At 39.5% G+C, this 20,083-nt stretch overlaps 1 protein-coding gene across 2 annotated transcripts in view; it reads left to right on the top strand.

Moving 5' to 3' along the window:
* LOC126165243 (protein-tyrosine sulfotransferase-like) overlaps window positions 1-20,083 on the top strand; it is a 1,037,382-nt gene that overhangs the window by 915,700 nt on the left and 101,599 nt on the right. The gene's annotated exons all lie outside the window — the stretch shown is intronic.

Genomic DNA, 20,083 nt, shown 5'->3' with positions numbered 1-20,083 from the left:
GGAGTGGACAGCTTACAGATTAACCTGTCAAAATTGGGATACACTGAAGGAACAAAACCCAATATGACTGCGGGGAACAACAGACTGTTCAACATATGCGTGAGTGTCCAGTCACCTGCACGGACGATGACCTTCACCAGGCAACTAAAAATGCACTGGAAGTGGCCATATTTTGGTCAAAGATTGTATAAACTGTATTGATCTGTCAATTGTATGAACTGTGTCTTACGTATATTTCTGACACGAGAATAATAATAATAATAATAATAATAATAATAATAATAATAATACATCCCAGGAGTCGAGAATCTCCGCGACTTTTTCCTGTTTTCAATAGATACAGGCAAGACACACGGCTATCCTTTCCTGAGAGAAGGGGGGGTTAACAGGAGGACAGGCAGACAGCCAGATAACAAATAACGCAAAAAACTTTTTTTCATGTGATATGATTACAAACTAAGTTTTCGAATTTTTTTCTTTGCTTGTATTGTAAAACCGTGCGTCTGCGTTAATATTATGAGTCTAGGTCAACGGGAAGTACCTTGTTGGTTTTGATGGAAGTTTTGAAATTTGTGGTAAGTTCCTATGGGACCAAACTGCTTAGGTAATCAATCTCTAGGCATACACAGTAATTAATCTAACTTAAACTAACTTACGCTAAGGATAACAAACACACACCCACACCCACACACCTGCCCGCGAGAGGACTCGAACCTACGGCGGGGGGATGGTTTTGTTGAATGAGTTAGCGGATATAAAGAATATGAATGGCCGTATCTTTTGATTGCACTAACTTATAAGCTCGAATTTTTTAGACTACCAAGCGACCGCAGACCTTAGTATGAGTCTGCAACTTCATGCGTCAACCGGTTCCTGAGAAAAAGCTGTTTTACAGTCGGACAGACACAAAGTCTGACAACAAACGATTAAAAAAATAATTTTTTCGTGTGATGTAGTTACAAATTAACGATTTTCGTATTTTCTTCCTTCGGTTGTACTGTGAAACCTTGCTTCTTGCCAAATTTCATGGTCCTAGCTCAACAGGCCACGCGGGATTAGCCGAGCGGTCGGAGGCGCTGCAGTCATGGACTGTGCGGCTGGTCCCGGCGGAAGTTTGAGCCCTCCCTCGGGCATGGGTGTGTGTGTTTGTCCTTAGGATACTTTAGGTTAAGTAGGGTGTAAGCTTAGGGACTGATGAACTTAGCAGTCAAGTCCCATAAGATTTCACAAACATTTGAACATTTAGCTCAACAGGAAGTACCACTTAGGTGACGTAAATGGCAGTGTCTTTCGATTACATGGACTTCGAAGGTTACATTTTTTCCGCCGCCAAGGGGCAGCACACCTTAGTATGTGACATAAATTTCAGCTTCATACTTCAACCGATCCCTTTACAGGACAGACTGTCGGACAGCAAAGTGATCCTGTATTGGTCCCGTTTTTAGTGATTCAGGTACAGAACCGTAAAAATGGGTTTGTTTGTTTGTCTGTCTATAGTTACATATCGAAATCGCACGCCGTAGTTCCGTATCACGCAGCTGGAGACGCCAAACAAAAAGGCACAGCCCATTGGCGAAGTGGGACATCGTGACGCAATCCGTATTCTGAACTTGAGCCGAAACGATGCTGCAACGTTCTAAGCCGTGGTGAGGGAGGCGCGCGGAAGCAGGACACCACTACATGGCACAGACGTCAGCTGACGCAGATACTTCCAGTGCGGGCCAACAAATCAGTGTGAAGGACCGTATCGCAGTCAGTCTTCCTATGAAGAATAGGGAATCTCAAGACAAGTACAGGCCGCGGTGGTCAGCGACCGGCGTGTCACATCGAAGAGATAACGGAAAAAGTGAAACCATCCAGGGACCAGTTCCCATCACCTTGCACGAAGTTGTGAACATGACAAGGCTCGCCGCACGCTGGATTCGCCGCTGCGCGTATTCAATTGAACAGCTTGTCTCACCGAGATCGCAGCCAAAACGTTCTAGTACAGGAAATGTATTCGCAGTTGCGAATATGAACCACCTCTAGCTGTTTAATGGAATAACAACAATGAAAATTTGTCCGGACCGGGACTCGACCCCAGATTTTCCACTTTGGCCATCCGCGCTCAGATCACGGCCAGACGAAAACTTCCGTATCTCGTCGTTTCTGCGTCACAACCTGTACTCGTACACACGTTATGTAGTTCCAGGACGGTTTAATTAAAAGTCGCTGCCTGGTATCGGCGGATAAATACGATCTTGTGTAGTTAAGGGGCTCCGGAACGCCCTAAACTTGCAATGTTAAAATAACGCGTATAAATTACATCTTTCCTCACAAAGTATTTGAGGTAGGAAGTTGAACTTTTTACATATTATTTATTGGAATATGGGCTACAACTTAACACAGGGATTTTACAAAATTTTTGTTCAGTTATTAAAGATGATTTTTTTTCAATTGTAATGAAAATTCACAACATTTTTTTGCAATTTTTTATTTATATATTCAAAAATATACAGTTTTTTGGAAAAAGGCTGTGTTAAATTATGCAGAAGGTACTGTGTAACATTTACTGAAAGTTTGAAACAAATATGTTTGGAAGATCCTTAGAAAACATGTAATTAGTATGAGAAAATAAAAGTTTTGGGAATCGAGCGACAAAGATTGGATTAACTTTTTAGTGCATTCCAGGTCCATAGGATGGATTATCTTCATCCTCTGGAAACTCCTCCTCCAGCTTCCTCTTGTTCCTCCTCCTGTTTACTCTTGCTTGTATTTCTAGACTCTTTACAGCCCTGTCTGCAGCCCGAAGGCGTTCCTTGTCTAAAGCAAGCATCGCTCGTACCATGTTAGAACCTATCTTCATTCCCATATTTCTAAATACCTTGCACCTTACAATGTTGCCATCATTGAAAGTCGCAACAGCATCATACACACCAAAGTGAAGTGTTTCTATTCCAACAAATACAGTCTTGGGGATTCTCGACCATATAACACTATTTACACTTTCATTGGGGTTTTGAGTTTTTCCGTGAATACACTTTTTCAACAGTTCAGGTGCTGCTAAGTCTCTGAAAATAGGTTTTACCACCTCCATTATTGCATGAGGCGGACTATGCTTATGAGTGTACACTTCACCAGTTAGCAATCCTTTGTTATATTTACACCAACTGTCTTCTTCTTTGGGACACAAGCTATGTTGGGGATTTTCATCGGTTGAAGAAGTATGAAAAAAAAGAGCCCAAACAGCCTTCTTCATTTCGTCAACACTTTGTGTATTTTGCCTAATAGCCTTTACTTTTACTCATTATTATACTTCAACAAAACAGAGGCTCAAGAAACAGAATTAATTACGAATATTTTCGAGATAACGACAGAGTAAATAAACATGAAACAATCGACAATCACACCAGCGATATATATTGAACCATCACAGGTTAGCCACAACACATACTTTATCTCCTATCACTAAAATGTACCTGATGAACACGGACGTTAATAATAACACCATTTGACAGCAGTTTAACAGCGCCACAGTGGGTCACGCCCATGTAGAACACATTTTAAAAAAAATTTAAAAATAGTTGTAGTCTTCGGAATTGAATAAATTATATATCTATTAAAAGGTAATAGTCTGCAGATTCAGAAAACGCAAAAAAAGTAAAAATTGAACTTTTCATGAATTTGAGCCTTTCCGGAGCCCCTTAAGAGGAGCGACGCAGTGTTCTTTCGGACAACCACCGTGCGCCTTACCCACGGGCGTGTGCTGTATTTCGCGGATGCTTTCGTATCATACCGGGAACACAGACGCCACGCACGTGTTATGTTTCGCATCAGCGCTTCCTTATCGTTCCGGGAACACAGACACAGCGCGCCAGCCACCGCCGGCCCCGCGACTCGCGCTCGCCGCCCGTCTACGTCATCGCCAATGGCGGAGCTCCCAGCTGCTTCCGACAAACATGTTCAGTGCTCGCGTTATTTGTTATAAAGAGAAATTAAGTTATTATTGCGGAAAGTACTCGAATGACGTGACGGCGGCACACATGCGTCACCTCTGTCTAACGTAGGTGTCTCACGAACGCCAGCGTAACGTACATAATTGCTCACTGCACGGTTATTTGGTATAACAAATTACCCAGGCCAACGAAAAATTATTTTGAAAACTTTTTTTACTTTGGTAGCTGACCTTCATAGATTTTTATGAGCTGAGTCCAAATCTAGCCTTAGTTTTTTTGTATCACCCATAGTTTTCGATCAATATGCATTTTATTATATAGTATAAAAATCCTATGCTATATGGTAAACGGGGAAATCAATGAAACGCTTTGTTACAACATAAGCATGGTTTGCATTTACAGTAAGCTACTTAAAACAGTGATATGTGTTAATAGAGGTTTCACTTGTCAGCTGGAATTGGTTTGTATTTTCTTTTTTTCTTTGAAGCTTCTTGTGTAGCTTTTTCTACGATGAGTCACTTGCTGAACTTCTCGGTGCAGTGACCAATAGTAGTCCCCCATCATGTTGGTGTTCCAGAGGCCTTGGTAGCGTTTTTAATAACTTTAATGTCCTGGTGAAAACGCTCTCATTGCTCGTCACTAACATCTCCCATATTGTCCGGAAAGTAAGCAAGATGACTGTTCAAAAAGTGAACTTTCAGGTTAATTAAACATCCTACAGTTTTAAACTTCTTTAACATTGCAGCTATAATAGAAACATATTCTGGGTCTTTTTCATGTCCTAAGAACTTTGTAACGACTTGCTTGAATGATACCCATGCTTCTTTCTCATTTAAGGTCATTGTGGATTCAAAGTTAACGTCAAACATCAATTTTCTAATGTCAGGTCCGACAAAGACGCCTTCTTTTAGTTTAGCTTCTGAAAGGTGTGGAAACTTTTGGCAGAGATACTTAAAACATAGTCCATCTTTAGGCAGAACCTTTACAAACCGTTTCATTACGCCTAACTTCATATGTAGACGTGGTAGGAGTACGTTTTTTGGATCTACAAGGTTTTTGCGTAGAATGTTCTCACTAGTTTTTAAAGGCTCACTCACGGGCCAGTTCTTTCTGCACCAGTGTTGACCCGTAACCCTACTGTCCCATTCACACAAGAAACATGGAAATTTGGTAAAGCCACCTTGCTGACCAAGGAGCATGTACGTTACTTTTAGATCGCCACATATAATACAACCATGAGTATAGTAGCCGATTTCATTTAGCACTATTTGTAGGTTTTCATAGCTTTCCTTCATATTTACAGAATGTCCAACAGTTATACATGCATCCATTGTCTAATAAAACAGCCTTTAAACTACTTTTGGATGCATCAATAAACAGCCTCCAGTCTTCCTCTTTGTATTCAATACCAATCTCATTCATCAGACCGGGAATGTCTGAGCAGAACACTAAATCATTTTTTTGTCGAAAAAACTTGCAAAATTGCTGCTCTCTTTTTCTATACATGTATATGCTGGATCCAACTGCTAATAAGTTCATTTCTTTTAATCTAGAGCCAAGCAATTCAGCTTTTTCTTTCGTTACACCCAGAATCGTTAAGATCGATCTGAGTAAACAATTTGGGCTCTAGGGTGTCTGTATCACAATAGGATTCATCATCATCTGGTTAATCTAAATCACATTTTACATCAGAAAATACTTCTGTTGGAATAGAATTTAAATCATCTGGTGGCTCAGGAACCGGCAAATCTACACTATGCCCTACTGGTCGGATGGCGGACAGAAGGTTAGGGTAGCTTATTACCTTCTTGTTTTTCGAGTTATGACCAGTAATATCAACACTGAAAAATAGCAATCGTAGGAATGATTTCTTGGCTCCCTCCATATCATAGGAACAGCGAACCTAAATGCTTTTTTCTTCTTTTTGGACCATTTTCTCAGATCTTCAACACACACACAACATACCTTAAGTGGCGTTCAAGATTAACTTGATCACCAACTTTAGATCCAAAGTATGAACGATAAACCTTCCTCACAAAGCCTGTAATGCTTCTTTTGTGTTTTTTAATGACAAATTCACCACAAATATAACAAAAACTGTCAGCAGAGTTTTCACAACCACGAATAGACATTGTACTGAGCACATGTACAGGAAACGGGAAAGTGAGGTTAGGTTGACAGTAAACAAAACACCAAATGTTAACACAAAAATAGAATCTACTTTTTTTGCAGCAAGTGTTTTTCAGCAGTGCTAAAAACATCATGTAATTCATTACACCTCCTTTTTAAATTATTTTAACTATAGAAAAGCTGTTAAATTCTTTAAAAAATCGCTTAATTTAATAAATTTAACTGTAAAATATCAAGAAATGGTGGGTGATACAGTTTTTTAAGTATCATATGTGGATTACTCACCCTAAAAACATAGGAATAAGGTATTTCCAGCAAAAACGTATTTCAATTGTTGGCATGTGTTGTTGTTACCCCAAGCAATCGGAAGACGTTAAACACCCGCACGAGGTCCGTCAGCCATGTAGTGCTCAAAAGTACCTGTAGTATTTATTAGTCAACGGCAATATTACCGATGGCAGCAGCACTAAAGCAGAATAATTAAACATAGTTTCCCGAAATTCCTTTACTAATGAAAACGAAGTGAATATTTCAGAAATCTAATGGCGAACAACTGCCAAAGTGAGTAACTTAGAACTAGATATCCTCCGTGAATTGATTAAATCACTTCATAAGGGTAGCGCCTCCGGTCCAGATTGTAAACCAGTTTCCTTTCAGAGTATGCTGACACAATAGCTCTGTACTTAGCAGTCATATACAATCGCTCGCTAGGTGAAAGATCCATACCAGAAGCCCAGAAAGTTGCACAGGTCACACCTTACTCAAGAAGAGAAATAGGAGTAATCCGCTGAATTACAGACCGAAATCATTTACGTCGGTTTGCCGTAGGAATTACCTCGAATGTTTATTGACACACAACACGGATTCATGAAATATCGGAGACGTCTAACCAAATTGCATACCTATGGAGTATCGTTTCAGTTGTGCGATTGGATCCGTGATTTCCTCTCAGTAGCGTCACAGTACGTAGTAATCGAGGTAAAAACCATCAAGTAAAACATAAACAATATCTTGCGTTCCGCAAGGAAGTGTTAAAGACCGTCTGCTCTTCCTAATCTTCGTGCAAACGAATTAGGATATAAACAGCCCTCTTAGATTGGTTGCAGATGATGCTGTCATTTACCGTCCAGTAAAGTCACCAGAACATCAAAAACAGTTGGAAACTGACTCGCACACGATATCTATATGGTACGAAAAGTGGAAATAGTCTCTCAATAAAGAAAAGTGTGAAGTCATCCACACGAGTACAAAAAGAAATCCGTTACATCTCAATTACACAATAAATCACACAGATTTAAAGCCTATCAATTTGACTATATACCTACGTATTACAATTACCAACAAATTGGAACGATCGCATGGATAAAGTCGTGCGGGGGGTAACACAAACACTACGTTTTATTGGCAGAACACTTAGAAGAAGCAACGGGTCTACTAAAGAGACTGTCTACACTACGTTTCTCTGTCCTATCATAAAGTATTGTTGTGCAGTATGGGGTCTTACCAAATACGATTGACGGAGGAAATCGAAAATGTTCATAGAGGAGCAGGTCGTTTTGTATTATCGCGAAATAGCACAGATAATGTTACGGTTGTGACAAGCGATTTGGGGTGGCAATCATTAACACAGATGCGGTTTTCGTTGCGGTGAGATCTTTTCACGATATTTCAATCACCATCTTTCTCCTCTGAACGTGAAAATATTTTATTGCCGCCATCCTGCATGTGGAGAAATGATCATCATAATAAAATACGAGAAATCGGAGCTCGTATAGAAAGATTTAAATGCTCATTCTTTCCATATGCTGTTTGAGAGTGGAGCAGTATAGAAAGAGAGCGAAAGTGGTTTGATGAACGCTCTGCCAGACACTTAAATCTGAATTATAGAGTAGTCGTGTGGATTTAGACGTATACCATATGAGCGCCAAGTGAAGTTGCAGCGGTTAGTACGCATATCAGCTGGATCTGGCGCTACAGCCTTGAACTAGAGCACTGCGCACTTCCCACACCCACAGGTAAACCGGCCGATGTTTGCCATGAGAGGACTTGGCTACTGGTGTCGCGCACAGGTCGTTTTCTCTACCGTAGCTCGCAGGCGACTCATAACAGTCGTGTCTTGCCGCGACCATAGGTATGTAATTTGTACCACCCTAGCGTTCCGGAATGAATCTTTCATTCTGCAGCGGAGTGTGCCCTGATTTGAGGCTTCTTGCCAGTTTACTGGTGGAAGCAAGGCTGTGAGGATGGGTCGTAGGTCATAGGCGTGTAAAGGCGGTGCACTCGAAAGGTAAGATGCGAAGTTCAGATCGCAGTCCGCGGACAGATTTAAATTATTACGAAAGTTCCTAGCTTTTATCAAATACAAGCTTATGCAGTTCCGATGCGCACCTTGTACGATGGAGCACAAAGCAAAGAGTACATTCCCCAGTGATTGTTGTGTGAGCCGATTCCCTAGATTTCCAGCTCGTGGTCGTGCGGTAGCGTTCTCACTTCCCACGCCCGGGTTCCCGGGTTCGATTCCCGGCGGGGTCAGAGATTTTCTCTGCCTCGTGATGGCTGGGTGTTGTGTGCTGTCCTTAGGTTTAAGTAGTTCTAAGTTCTAGGGGACTTATGACCACAGCAGTTGAGTCCCATAGTGCTCAGAGCCATTTGAACCAACCCATGGACATGGAATAAAATTTCTGTGACAGCAAACTTCTTGTAAAGTCAGGCTGTCAAATGATGACGATATTCTCTCGACTATACAAATTAACTGCCACTTTTGTTAATGTACTGGTTTCGCAAAACTGAAATTCCGTTTACCAAGACTCATGCAGTATGGTCTCGCAATTCCAGTGGGTCTGGAAGTGGAACAATGGCATTCCTCTTGTTCGATTCGTCAAAAGTGCGTGTGATTCCTTCGATGCGTGGTGTTTGAAAGTTCTTACTTTAAAAAAATGTACTTAAAAACTGAACACTGACTTCATGGAAGATGAAACATGGATTTGTCAAATGACATAATTAATTTTATTGTAATATTTTCTGTTTTGAGCGACAGTAACAAATGCCAAGTCCATGAACCACATCACTTACGTGGACACGAAAGCAGTCGGAAAACTCCGACTAAAAACACATTATGGAGAAATCTCATAGGTCCTCACTTCAAGTATTTTAGAGAAGCCACCCAACACAAAGGACTGAACAGACTCTCCAACAAAGGAAGAGTATTTAAACGGCAAAAAGCGTACAAAGTGACATGGTCTCACTAGAATGAAAAAGCAATATCTCTAAATGAAAAACTGCGACACGACGACTGGGTTGTTTTACAAGATATTTTGTAGGCGGCATAAGCCGCGGTAATTACAGGGATGACGAACATTCATGACGTAGAGGAACAAGACCGAAAAATTCCTAGAAAAATCTTTGGCGCTGTTCTCCGAGGCGGAACTTGGGTTAGACGATCTAGGAAGGAACTTTAGGAACACACAGATAACATCACATATAAATTTAGGAAAAGATGTGTACAGTTCTAAGGATGATGGATAAAAACGTACCAACATTAAGAGCATATTGAAGACTAGTTGGATGAAAGAAACATAAAAAGAGCTGCAATAATTCAAAATTTCAGAAGATATGAACAGGGAAGGAAGAAAAAACGCAGTACATTCAGCAACAGAAAGATTCACATTAAGCAGAAAGGAAGGGGGAAGGGGATTCATTGACATAAAAAACCTACATTATGGACAGCTAGACATTTTAAGAAAATTCTTTCTAGAACGAGCAGAAACTAGCAAAATACACAAAGCAATCACTCATATAAATACATCGGCTACACCACTGCAATTTCATAACCACTTCTACAACCCTTTACATCACATAACATCAACAGACACGAAGAAAGTAAATTGGAAAAAGAAAACACTACATGGCAAGCACCCGTATCATCTAACACAGCCACACATAGATCAAGACGCATCCAACACATGGCTAAGAAAAGGCAATATATACAGTGAGACGGAAGGATTCATGATTGCAATACAGGATCAAACAATAAACACCAGATACTGCAGCAGGCATATTATTAAAGATCCCAATACCACAACAGATAAATGCAGACTTTGCAAACAACAAATAGAATCAGTAGATCACATCACAAGCGGATGTACAATACTAGCAAATACAGAATATCCCAGAAGACATGACAATGTAGCAAAAATAATACATCAACAACTTGCCATAAAACATAAACTAATAAAACAACACGTTCCCACATACAAGTACACACCACAAAATGTACTGGAGAATGATGAATACAAATTATACTGGAACAGAACCATTATAACAGATAAAACAACACCACATAACAAACCTGACATCATACTCACCAATAAAAAGAAGAAATTAACACAACTAATCGAAATATCCATACCCAACACAACAAATATACAGAAGAAAACAGGAGAAAAAGTTGAAAAATACATCCAACTGGCTGAGGAAGTCAAGGACATGTGGCATCAGGATAGAGTCGACATTATACCAATTATACCATCAACTACAGGAGTCATACCTCACAATATCCTCCAGTACATCAATGTAATACAGCTACATCCAAACATATATATACAACTACAAAAATCTGTAATTATTGATACATGATCAGTGACCCGAAAGTTCCTAAATGCAATATAACATATACCGTACAGTTAAAAGGAAGTCACGCTTGATCAAGGTCCGCGTCACTGTCCATTTTTGACCAGACATAACGTCTGAGAATAGAAAGAAATAATAATAATAATAATAATAATAATAATAATATGGATGTTATCCAGGACACCTGTTGTAGATGAGTCCTCGAGTTCTTTTGCTTAAAACACTTGCATCTTTCAACGGTGTCGACTGTTTCCTGTCGTTCAAAATACAGCCAGTTTGTAAATTCTGAACAGTGTCATTATGAATCTTACCCTCTGCTGTGGTGTGTCCCGCGCGCTTTGAAACTTCCTGCCAGATTCCAAAACGATACTGAAATCGGAAACCTTTCTTTAGCCCTGCTTCGGTCTTGCCAACAGGAGTATGAAGGCCCAACTCAACGATCACCTCTCACAGCTCTACAGGTTCAAGTCCCGAACCGGCAAACAGTTTTAATCCGCCGCGAAGTTCCCCATCCTCATTATTTTTTTATCTAGTACCTTTCAAGTACGACCGTCGGAGAATTCTTCGGCGCTGGTCAGCTGTTTTCGACTGCAATGATATTGTAAAATTATTATTGATGGCTGCAATGTAGCATAATTTTAGAACATGGAAAATATATCCTAAATAATTTGGCTTTTCCAGTGACCAGTATGTCTTTGAGAAACCTCACACGTGCGCTGTGAACTGGAGGCAACCGGCCAGCGCACCATAATTTACTGTCATGTTCGTTGCCAATTGCGTATCTTACCCCATGTGTCAAGCACGTCATAATTTACTGCCGTGGCGCAGTCTGCCGCCGCTTCCAGATACACCGCGTCAAGGCTTATTAAAACGTTGCGCCGAGTCAATTTAGGAGTCATAAAGTTAAAAACATATTAATGAAGCCTATGGAGAGAAATAACAGGAGACGTCATACTGAGTCACTAGTAAAGTAAAACAAATCAGAAAGATCTTCCGTAAGGCGCTGATTTATTTCCCATTAACTATCATCTATAGAGAAGTAATAACAGTAGTACCCACTCACACCGCCTGTACTGTTTTCCACATCTCATTTGGTGCACTGAAATGGTAAGGTATTCCGCTTTATCTTTCATTGACCGTCCTATTGGTAATGTCATTGCACTAAGCATCCTTTTCACTTGGCGAGCAAAGGATGTTTCACTTCTTAATGACTTTCGAAATCGAGAACATATCTTCTCCAAAAGCGTCAGCTCTTTCAATAAACAGATTAACTGATAATCATTTATTCCTGTTTCATTGAGGATGTTCTTTATTTATACACCCTAAGCGCCAAAGAAACTGGTATAGGCATGCGTATTCAAATAAAGGAATATGTAAACAGGTATAATACGGCGCTGCGGTCGGCAAAGCCTGTATAAGACAACAAATGTCTGGCGCTGTTGTTAGAGCGGTTACTGCTGCTACAATGGCGGGTTACCAAAATTTAAGTGAGTTTGAACGAGGTGTTATAGTCGGCGCACGAGCGATGGGACACAGCATCTGAGGTAGCGATGAAGTGAAGATTTTCCACCGCGTGACCACTACGGTCGTAGGTTCGAATCTTGCCTCGGGCATGGATGTGTGTGATGCCCTTAGGTTTAAGTAGTTCTAAGTTCTAGGGGACTGATGACCTAAGATGTTAAGTCCCATAATGCTCAGAGCCATTTGAACCATTTGAAGATTTTCCTGTACGACCATTCACGAGTGTACTGTGAATACCAGGAATCCGGTAAAACATAAAATCTCCGACATCGCTGCGGCCGGAAAATGTTCCTGCAAGAACGGGACCAACGACGACTTAAGAGAAGCGTTCAAAGTGATAGAAGTGCAACCCTTCCGCAAATTGCTGCAGATTTCAGTGCTGGACCATCAACAAGTGTCAGCGTGCGAACAATTCAACGAAACATCATCGATATGGGCTTTCGGAGCCGAAGGCCCATTCGTGTACCCTTGATGACTGCACGACACAAAGCTTTACGCCTCGCCTGGCCCGTCGACACCGACGCTGGACTGTTGATGATTGGAAACTTGTTGCCTGGTCGGACGAGTCTCGAGCGGATGAATGTGTACGGGTATGGAGACACCCTCATGAAATCATAGGCCTCACGTGTCAGCAAGGGACTGTTCAAGCTGGTTGAGGCTCTATAATGTTGTGGGGCGTGTGCAGTTGGAGTGATACGGGACCTCTGATACGTCTAGACACGAGTCTGACAGGTGACAGTGAAACGTCCCCTTAGAACAATTTTACATGTGAAACGTCCACTTAGAACAATTATACAAGCCTGTGCTTAACCTGACACACAATATTATTTAGCGCAACGCAATCTGACTTTCAATAACCCCTACAAAACAATGGCCCTGACTAACTTTAACCTATACCTTTTACAAATCACTTACCTCACAAAAATCTTCGCTACTCAAGCTACTGCAAAACAGCGAGCGCCACTACTGCCAGCTAAATAAAAGATTCAAACTACTGAAGGCACTAACTACTGATAGGGATAGTTAGCAAATGAAAGATATTAATAGAGAACAAACAATGTATTTACCTTAATATTCATAATTGACATCCAGTATTACAAATTATCAAAACTCCGCCATCTCTCTCCCCACATCCACCACTGCTGGCGGCTCACCTTCAACTGCTCAGCGCTACGCGCTGTTCGCATCCAGCTATAGCAGTTCATGACAATAATGGCAGACAACAATGCAAACTAGCCACATACTGCACACAGCACAGCCAGTGATTTTCATACAGAGTGCTATGTAACGTTGCCAATAAAAAACATAAACAGCAAACTTACATAAAGAAAGCCTAAACAGCCTACTTACATAGCCCCCATGCTCCCCACAAAAAATTTTACAAAATGTTTTTGGCCGGTGGCCAATAATGATTTGATAAAATTTTTCATAATTACACTAACAAAGATATCCAATGCACACACTTATTGATACAATGTTGGTCAAAAGCTAAAATTTTCTCACAGTCCATAAAGACAGTCCAGATTGTTCATCATAATAGTAATTACAGGTGTTTGTTCACAAAGTCTCATTAGTAAAAAAAATTGCACACAGAAGTAGTGGATTTCCATGCAGTCTTGAAGAAGTAGTGTTGTCCTTACAACGGAAAGACAGTGCTGACTCTTGACATGCTGACAGGTAATGGGCCACAACAGAGCAAACCCACAGCAGAGTCATTCGACGTTTTGAAGAAGATTGGTAGGTAGGTCATCACAGAGCAGACCCACTGTAGTCCTGGTAGAGAGTATGGTATTGGTGGGCCACCAGAGGAGCAGACCCACTGTTGTCCTTGTAGAGATGGCCAGCAGCCATCTGTTGCGACTGTGCAGGTGCACAATCACCATTGAAGAGTCTTGCGGATAATAGAGCAAGTCCATAACCACCACTTGTGCACTCACAAAGTTTTTGGAATTGTCCTTAGAACCAGCAATGCTGTTATCCAGTCCCTTGCTGAATTATTAACACACGTGCAAACACTAACAGTCCCTACTTCTCACATATTGTCCATATACTATGACCAACAGAAATGTGTGCAGTGAAATGAATGCTTACAAGTTACTTAATTTGAGTAACTGGTGTCAATTACAATTATATAACATAAGAATACAATTACAAAGATACAAAATACCTCATTAAAAACATAACAATACAGATAATATTTGTAGTAATAGGGGCTTTACAAAAGAATAGAAATAAACATATACATCAGTGTTACAGGAATTATGACATGAGTACATACATAAAAAATCAGAATCACTTTTGAAACGTCAACTTCACACATGAGCATTAAAACAAAACAGAATAAATAATGTCTAAGCATCTTTACAAACAAAATAACAGAGTATTAGAAAAATTCTACAGCATAGCTCTCATCAGCTAAACACATAAAGACAGGAAAAACACAAATACACAAGGGTACACAAACATATAGCGGAATAACACAAAAGGAAAGGACAGGGTTTGTTTTCAGTGTAACATTTGGTACTGCAGTCCACCCCAAAACTTCATTTCATATATCTTTCCTCGTATTTCATCCTTTGTTTCCACCAAAAAAATTCTATCTAAGCATGCTTTCTGTATTTATATGTTCACACATTGCTTACCTCATCATTTATTTCCAAGAAAATCCTACCTATACCTCCTTCCTGTATTCTATTCATATTTCTTTCAAAATAATTATTTCTGATTGTACAATACTCATTGGGGCCCAAATCTTTCTTCGCAATGCATTCTTTACCTATTCTCCATAGTCAGTTTCTTATATAGTCTACCCCCTCTTAAGCTAACTTAAATCTACTGAGCTCAGATATATATACCAAGGGACGAGGCAATGCAGCATCACAACAAATCAACACAAACAGAAATGACAAAAAAATGCAAATTGGCAAAGCTAGCAGCATAAATTAGCAAAGCAAGTGCAATATTACAACTAATATAAGGCAATGCAGGAAACAAGAAAAACTAGCTTAGAAGAGTAACACAAAGTCAAATTCAGTAACACTATGCCTGCCAAACAGCAGCAACTTATACCTAAACATGACATAGCTCAAGCAGAAAAAATATTACACTAAAGACGATAATGCAGACAAGGGAAATGTATATTCACATCTTAATGTCTATGTAATTAAAGTGGTGCACCACAACAACTGATTGTAAAAAAAAATATTACCATGTACCTGAAAAGAAAATTAAGTGTTACTGTTACTAGTTACTTCTTATTGTTCTTTCCTTTCCAAGTGCTCCTTTTTTAAAGAATGTGGATTACAAAATTATCATTTAATAGATCTGTTGACAGAAAGAGTTCACATTAGCAAATGCATCTAAGTTTATTTTATAAAACTAATGCTGCAACACAGCTGGAAACCAGATATTAAATGAAATAAGCAACTATGAAAAGCAAAGCATAAAAATATCATTCAATAGTCATGTGACATTTCATAAGTCAGTAGCTCTCAACTCTCGTACAAAGACACTTGTCATAATCAGGTCTGCAGATGTAAAAATATTTCTTGTCATTTTATTAGGCATTTCAGTAAATATCATAAATTACGAGCTCCACAGTATGCTTTCAACAAGGAGATGTCAGTAGCGCGGACAATGGCCTTCCCTTTATTTTTTTTTCTACCTGTGCTTCTGACGAGGCACTCACACTAATGGCTTGTTCTCCAGGTGTTTGACACAGCTGTGTGCCCACAACGCATTACAAAAATCATATGTTTTCAAGTAACGAGCGTGTCGCATTAGCGATGCCCTCTACAAAGAATTGTCAACAGCGAGTTTAATGGCCTCTCTTTGTCCTTCTCTTCCACCTGTGCCTCTGGCACACCCTAATGGCTTTCTTTTCTACCTGAGCGTCTGAAAAGGCTTGTTCTCCAGGTGTCTGACACACCTGGGTGCCCACGTCGCATTATGTGCAGGTGGTCACTTAACTTTCTTACGGAAATATTTACGACAGCAGTTTTCGCTACAGTGACAGATTCATATACAAAATTTCACAGGCCAAGAATTAGCGTTGCAAATCTGTAGAAACAAAATGCTATTGATATGACAGTGTCCAAAATATTTTCGCTTGCATTGAGATACATTCACGCATTTACACACACATTTCATAACTCTTAAAGTACGATTCTTGGTTTCCAACATCCTTTTTCACAAGTCAAGAGTCCTTAACTTCTTTCATTATTCATATACATATAAACACGTAATCACATTCCTCATATATGGTAGCATCATCTTATTGACATAAACATACCTCAACAGCATAATACACATCGTCGTCGTAAAAATTACATCATAACACCTCAGTCAAATGTCAAAAACGTCGTAGCTTCCTCCAATGATTTCAAAACCTAAAGAAAATTCTCTGCTCATTTCAGTAGTGTCATCTACCTCAAACGTACTTTAAAAATCATGATCTCATACCAAATACATCATTCAAAGCTCTCAGAGTATCACAATGGTTCCAAAAAAATATGAACAGTGCACAAAGTACAGACAAAGTACAATTTCGTAAGTGTGAAGTAATCCAACTCTGTAATTGCGTAAACATGTGTCACTGACGTAGTAAAAGGATGTTTGTTTCTCTGTTAAATGATCAGATAGGTGTGTAATTTATGTGTTAGAGAAATATGGTACCGATGTGTAAAGTTGTATAAGCAAATACCATATTAGCTAGGGCTCCTTGTGCTTGCCAAACACATGGTACACAAAGTAGGCGTGTACCCCCCTGAGGTTTATTGTAATTATACCCTCAGGTGTTACAGATTACAGCAATGGAATGAAATGTATCACGAAAAACTTTCTTTGTAATTCAAAACTCTTTAAAAATAAATGTTTTAAGTACAAAATTAATCACTCAAATACGTGTCCTGTAGCGCTAAATGTGCGTCTTGCTCTAAGATAATCTCTGGGAAGTGTCGTAGTTATCGTCCTCCAAAAGCTAAGTTCAGCAGAAGCCAATGTACTTACCTCATGATAAACAAAAGTGAAATGCTTTGCGTATAGATAACTTACTTATTACGCTTATTGCCGTGATGAAGAAAGTACTGTGCTGTAACGTATTGTTGTGCTACAGAAAAGGTTGTCTCCTTGTAGCAATAGCACAAAAGTCATCACTAATACATGTCTCACTTTATAGAAGAATTCAGAAAAAACTGTGCAGATATAAAACAGATACACCGCAAAAGCAACATTGTAAATTGTCACGCATTAGCAGCGTCGTGATAAAATCGTGTAGCTGTCACATAAACCAACCACTGTGTCATCTGGCATTTCACAGAAAGCACCTCAAATCCAGAATCCACTCGTAAGCAAACCAAAATGTTGCATGTTAACAGTTTCTTAACTCTGACAAATTGTACAAGTAGCGTGAAGTGAAAATTGCAAAGACTAAGTTAAAAAGCAAATTATCTGTCAATAAATGGTTTGACATGAGAAATGTGGTGTAAACCTTTACTCTTCCTAGTACGCAGAGTTTCAACTTCAACGCAATTATCATGTGGTATACGTCGGATTCTGTAAGGTCCATTGTAAACTAGAAAGAATTTGTGACTCAAGTGTTTCTTCTTATGTGACAATGAATGAGCTTTAATGAGAACTTTCTGACCAATATATAATTTCTTTGCATTTGCTTTACCGTGTAGTTTTCTCCTTTTGTCTGCTGCAGATTTTATATTTTTAAGAGCCAAATAAATTATGTCTTTGTGTCGAAGTTTACGTGTATTCGGGAAAGGTACAAGCTCTCTGATTCTGTTCGGAGGTTCTACATTCTTCAGTACAAGAGTAGGTGGTAAAGCAGTGGAATCATGAGGCATTTCATTCAGCACATCTTGAAATAAGTGTAAATATCTGTCCCAATGCTGATGCTTTCTGTGACAATAAAGTCTGCAAAGCTTATTGATTTCTTTCATAATCCGTTCAGACGGGTTACAATGTGGTGAATACAATGAAATAAAAACAGGTTTGATTTTATGATTCCGAAGCATGCGTGACCAAACAGCAGATCTGAATTGCGGTCCGTTATCTGAAATGACTTTACTAACGTGTCCAACTTTACGTAAGAAATTTTTAACAAAGGCGTTGGATACAGACCGTCAGTGGCTTTACGTAACGGAGTGAAAGAAACAAATTTTGAAGTAAGTTCAACAGCGACTAGAACGTATGCAAATCCATTAGATGTTCTGACAAGCGGTCCCAAGAGATCAACAGCAGCAAATTCTTTTAATTTAGAAGGAATGATAGGAAACAGCGGAGCACGATGTGAGATAGTAGACGGTTTCGCCTTTTGACAAAGTTTACAAATAGACAAGACTCTTCGAATTCGCTTTTCCATATTGTTAAAATAACAAGTCGTTCGAAGAATATGATAACATTTTCGTGGGCCAAAATGTGCGTAGCTGAAATGAATGTACCAAATGAGCTTATTAACAAAATCGTCTGGAATGCAAAGTACCCATAGCTTGTCATCAACAGTGCAGCGTTTGAAGAGTATGTTGTTTCTAACCAGGTAATAATGCCGAATCTGAGTGTGTGTCTTTTCATGCCATTTACTTTTGATGACTTTCCAGATCGGATCTTTATCTTGTTCATGAGCAATGTCCTTTAAAGATGTGGTGATGAAGTTTTCAAAGGCGACTTTCTGAATGTAAAGAATACTGAAATTTTTCTCAAGGTTGCCTTCTGTGTTACTTTTCTCAAGCCCAGCCGGTGCGCGTGACAGCGCGTCCGCAACAATGTTCTCCTTGCCGGGAATGTAGACTATTGTGAAGCGGAATTCTTGCAGAAACAATGCCCAACGTTTTAACCTGTCATGATTTGATTTTGAAGACATAAGAAATTGTAATGCACGATGATCACTGTATACTTTTACGTGCTTACCAGAAAGAAAGAAACGGAATTTGTTAAATGCCCAAACGATAGCTAAAGCTTCTAATTCAGTAACGGAATAATTTTTTTCAGATTTTGTTAGCACTCGGCTAGCAAAAGCAATGGTTTTCTGAACAGTAGTGTCATTTTCTATAGCTTCTTGAAATAAGTGGGCACCAAGACCGACTTTAGAAGAATCCGTGCTAAGGCAGAAATCTTGTGACAGATCTGGATGAGCTAGTATTGGCGCGTGAAGTAACGCTTCTTTCAAAGAATTGAATTCCAACTGTGCTTGTTCGTCCCAGTTCCAAATAGTATTTTTTCCAGTGAGAGAACAAAGTTTTGGTGTAACTAGAATTTGCATATTCAGAAAACGACGGTAAAAATTTACGAGACCTAGAAAACTGCGGACTTGTTTTTTTGTGGATGGAACTGGAATGGCTCTAATTGCTTCTAACTTTTCAGGATCCGGCTGAATGCCTTCAGAAGAAATAATATGTCCTAAAAACTTCACCTTTGACCTACCGAATTCAGACTTTTCCAAGTTAACTGTTATTCCAGATTCTGCAAAAGTACGTAACAAACTGTTGAGGATGCGGTTATGTTGTTCCCATGAGGCTTCTGCTATTAGAATATCGTCCACATATAAGGTGATGTGACGTTTTAAGAACTCAGGTAATATGGAATTTAACCCGCGAATGAATGCTGCTGAAGAAATGTTCAAACCAAAAGGAAGTTTCCGAAACTGATAACAAACGCCGAAACAAAGGAAAGCTGTGTATTTTCTACATTCTGGATGTAGTTCGATCTGATAAAAGCTGGATCTGAGATCAATGGAAGACAACACTTTTACACCATTAAAATTTTGAAGAAGTTCTTCCATCGTCTGTGGCCTGTCTGTTTCAGGAATAATGATAGTATTGATTTGTCTCGAATCTAAGACAAGTCTGATCGATCCATTTTTC

Source organism: Schistocerca cancellata, chromosome 1 (assembly GCF_023864275.1).
Source record: "Schistocerca cancellata isolate TAMUIC-IGC-003103 chromosome 1, iqSchCanc2.1, whole genome shotgun sequence".
In the NCBI taxonomy this organism is placed as follows: domain Eukaryota; kingdom Metazoa; phylum Arthropoda; class Insecta; order Orthoptera; family Acrididae; genus Schistocerca; species Schistocerca cancellata.
Note: the sequence above shows the minus strand (reverse complement) of the source record. Positions and strands in the feature narration are given on the sequence as shown.